This window comes from Notothenia coriiceps, unplaced genomic scaffold (assembly GCF_000735185.1).
Source record: "Notothenia coriiceps isolate Sejong01 unplaced genomic scaffold, NC01 NC01_scaffold00014837, whole genome shotgun sequence".
Taxonomy (NCBI): domain Eukaryota; kingdom Metazoa; phylum Chordata; class Actinopteri; order Perciformes; family Nototheniidae; genus Notothenia; species Notothenia coriiceps.
In genome coordinates this window covers 7,338-11,857 of record NW_011347538.1, presented here as the reverse complement: position 1 = coordinate 11,857, position 4,520 = coordinate 7,338, and the positions used below count along the sequence as shown (strand labels likewise).

Below are 4,520 nucleotides of genomic sequence, written 5' to 3'. Positions count from 1 at the left end.
GTTTATACCTCCATGCTGTGTGTGTATGTGTGGGCAGGATATGAGGAAACTTCTGAGCAGCCCACTGGATATTTGTTCGCATTAACTTGGATCATTTAGTTTAAACAGACGTTGAGCTGGGTTCAGGTCCAATTTGCACTGTGTGCTTCTTTCTGCATGTTTCTGCACCTTGTTTACTGACATTTTAGGACATTTAATTATTCTATACCACCGAAATTAATTAAAGGAATATTATTAATACGCAGTAGGAGTATGTAATCTCTTACAAAGAGCTTGTGGAGACCACCAATGGTTTAAAGGCAGCGCCAGATCCTCTTGAATCCCAAACCCGCCCATTCCCCTGTTTCCTCCGGGCAGGGCATGGTTTCTAGCTAACACAAGCTCACTCTCAAGAAGCCAATAAGGCCTCAATGTCCTTCCAAAGATACACAGATGGTCCTGTGTTAGACTGTTAGTGTGTTCAGATGGGTTCAGATATGAGAACTGCGGCTCCCAGGTTGTTGTATATTTACTCACCGTGGAGAGACTCCAAGACTCGTCCCTTGTTCATATTACCGGGCATTACTCAGAGTTATGAAGAGATTATGGCCGATTGAGCAAAGATTATGGACGAAAACCCGACCTATTGTGTTTCATACAGCTCGCTGTGAACAGACTAAAACTTATTAACATGTTATCTCTGACTCGTTCTTGTCTATTTTCACAGCCATTGCTTACAATATCCTTTTTCTGAGCATGAGGGGAATTTTGGGGCTGTTTTTGTAGCTTTGCCTCTATTTTGCCAAAAGCATTGGTGGCAATTTTATGTAGTATACTCGCTGTTAGTTGGAGTGACTAAACCAACTCAGGCTGGTTTGAAGATCTGCACTATAATGCTTATATATGTAAAGGATTTTGTATACTTCACTTTAATCACATGTACATTTTGATTTTAGTCACTGGAGTGACTTTTTCAACCAATATTTTGCCCTGTTATTTAAAAAAAAAATTTAGATGTAAAAAATCAAACCATCGTCATCATCAGCTTCTCCAAATTTGAAAAAAGTAAGAAAGGTCCTAAGTCTTCTGCTCCAACAAACAGTGGAGTTATTTCCATGAAAAGTTAGCTTAAGAAATCTTTCCTTTTTTTTTTCTTTTTTATGTTTGTGTTTTATAATACCTATGCAGAAACCTTTGTGGCAGAGTGAAGAATGGGAAAAGGAAGAACCCATTACAGCTGCAGATTGTTTGCATGTTTACCACTGTGGGCAGAGTGTTGGGAGTCCTTAGTTTAGCCCACTTCACCTGTTGTATCCCAGCTATTGGCATGCTTTTCTCCAAAATAAATGTTGTGAATTAGCCCGTGATGCGACCTCGCCGTATTCCCTCCTGACCCCATCCATCTTCATTATGCTTCAATTATTGGCTCGAATCGTAATTGCCATGCCTCTAAGTCAGCATGAGAAATCCAGCATGTTGACCATGTCCTGACTCGGGCCATAATTCACCTCCTCACCCCACCAATGCCAGCCCATCCTGAGTCTTCAAGGGTAGAGTGGAAAGGTTAAAGGGGTCCAGGCGATGAGGGAGGGAAGGAGAGGTCATGGCTCTGATGAGAAGCGCTGCCAGAGTCCACTCCCAGAATGCTGAGCTGGAGTCAGTCCCTGCTGAACACGCTGAGAATCATGGGAAAACATGATAGACAATTAATCACGGCCAATGAGGTGGAACCGGCCTGCGTGAGACTCAACTGACAGCCTTTATTGATGCAAGCAGGAGACTGGACGTTCGTAGTGAAACTTTGTGTGGTTCTCTCTGCATGCAAAGCTGTTTGACCGCTGACATCATGTCGACCCGAGGAGTCTGCTGCAATTCTCTCAAAAAAAATAATATCTAATAGAGTTAGTGCTGATTATTATTGCCGAACATACATCTCGTCTTACCATCTGACCCACTGTTACATCATCCTGATCCCGCTGTCTGTTATCATTCCTCTGCTCAGCTCCTTTTACAGTAGAGAGAGTAGCCACCATATCGTAGCGTTCAAGGGCCGCCTCCACATTTGGCCCGGCCCCCTGAACAATACCAGAGACGCATTATGATTTTTTTTCAGTCTGGCCACGCGAATCCTAGACTAGCCCCTGTCAAATAGAACGGAATAATGGCGAAAAGGTTAGGTAAGAGAAAAATTGATTCAGAATGCAGGGTATTTAACCTGCAGTGGTCAAACGATTATTTTTTTGTTCAATGCAAAGAAAAGGCTGTTTGTCTCATCTGTCAAGAGGCGGTGGCGGTATTCAAAGAATACAATCTGCGCCGACACTATGAATCCCAACACAAAGACAAGTATGATAACTTGCAAGGCCAAATGTGAGCAGACAAACTCTCAAAGCTAAAAAGTGGACTGTTAGATCAGCAGAATACATTTGTTCGCCAAGCTCAGCTGAACCATTCATCCGTTCGGGCCAGCTTTCGGGTTGCTCCACTGATAGCAAGCAGCGGTAAACCTTTCACTGATGGAGAGTTTGTCAAGAAATGTTTGAATGCTGTCGCGGAAGAGGTGTGTCCCGAGAAGAAAGATGTCTTTAATACCGTGAGTCTGTCAGTCAGCGCGGGGTAATGTATATGCCCAGCTGCAGCAGAAGACGAAATAATTTGACTTTTTTTCATTAGCACTGGATGAGAGCACGGACGTGCAAGACACAGCGCAGCTGCTCATTTTTATTCGTGGAGTTAGCGCAAACTTTGAGATGTGCGAGGAGCTGGCAGCCCTCCAAAGTCTCAAAGGGACTACAACGGGGGAGGATATTTTCGGCAAAGTATGCCAAACTATGGAAGAGTTGGACCTAGACTGGTCAAAGCTTGCCAGCATCACGACTGACGGGGCTTCTAGTATGGTGGGCCCGTCTCGGGGTCTAATAGGACGCATGAACCGGGAGATGGAAGAACGGGGTCTCACCGCCCCGCTACAAGTCCACTGCCTAATTCACCAGCAAGCACTGTGCTGCAATGTGTTGAAGTGGGATTCTGTCATGAAGGTTGTGGTGTCATGCATAAAACTTCATCAGACCAAAGGGACTTAAACAAAGGCAGTTCCAACAATTCCTGTCTGAACTGGAGTCTGCGCACGGCGATGTGCTGTACTACACAGAGGTCCGATGGTTGAGCCGGGGCAGAGTTTTGAGGTGTTTTTACGAGCTGCTTCCCGAAATTAACGCATTTCTTCATTCAAAAGACAAAACGGTCCCAGAGCTGATCGACCCAGAATGGAAATGGCACCTCGCATTTTTAACAGACGTGACAGAAATGCTGAACAGCCTTAACTTGCAGCTACAAGGCCAGGGGAAACTCATTTGCGACATGTATTCTCACATAAAAGCATTTGAGGTGAAACTTGCGCTGCTTTTGGAACAAGTGAAAAAGCACAACTTCATCCATCTCCCTGCTACCCAAAACCTCTCTGCAGAGAACCCAGCGGTCCCGTTCCCAGCTGAAAAGTGTGTGGAAGCACTGGAAATGCTGAAGGCGGAGTTTGGTGTGACGATTCCGTGAACTACATGTTCATGCAAAAGAAATCCGTCTTTTCCAGAACCCCTTTGTTGCCGACATCGATGAAGCCCACCTTTCTTATCAGTTTGAGTTGGCCGAGTTACAGAACCGTGATGTTCTGAAAGACGCATTCAAGCCCAACAGTCTCATTGACTTCTATGCCGCCCTCCCAAACGACACGTACCCTAACATAAAAAAACACGCAATGAAGATGTTTACACTTTTTGGCAGCACGTATATCTGCGAGCAAACCTTTTCGCACATGAAACACCTTAAAACTACGATGAGATCAAGATTGACAGATGAACATCTGCATCAGTGTTTGAGACTGGCTGTGACTAGAATGGAACCTGACATTCAACTTCTCACCAGCCAGATGCAGGCCCACGGTTCACACTGATGAACATACATAGGTAAGCTCACTTTTCTGACTTGAATGAGTCATTCTGAGTATAAACAAATGTAATCATAATAAAATCTACTGCGATAAAATCCATCTCCACAACCATACGTGTGCCTTGGCAGTCTCAGCTGTGTAGGTGCTGTATCACTTAGTTCGGTTTCTCAGCCTGCTTGCTTTGTGGTTTTCACAGGCAAACAGCGGTGTCTACAAGCCTACTGGAACCTACAAAAGGATTATAAGGAAGGAACACAAGAACTTTGAGAGACTGCTCATATGAGTCATTTGAGTAATAGATTCTGCTCTGACAACTAAGCTTAAACTTTTACCTGTTAAGATTGTGCACGGCACAACAGAAAGTTAATGTTCAATGGACTTTTTTTCTGTGAAGAACCCAGAGAGGGTTATTTGGTTATTATTTATTTCATAAATAGTGTTATTATATATTTCCAGACTTTATTTTTTCTGTGAAGAACCCAGAGAGGGTTATTTGGTTATTATGTATTTCATAAATAGTGTTATTATATATTTCCAGACTTTATTTTTTCTGTGAAGAACCCAGAGAGGGTTATTTGGTTATTATTTATTTCAT

General features: G+C 43.5%; 1 pseudogene; it reads left to right on the top strand.

Annotated features, from left to right (window-relative positions):
* The first annotated feature begins 2,633 nt into the window (after positions 1 to 2,633).
* LOC104948676 (general transcription factor II-I repeat domain-containing protein 2A-like) lies at positions 2,634 to 3,968 on the top strand (annotated as a pseudogene).
* The last annotated feature ends 552 nt before the right edge of the window (positions 3,969 to 4,520 follow it).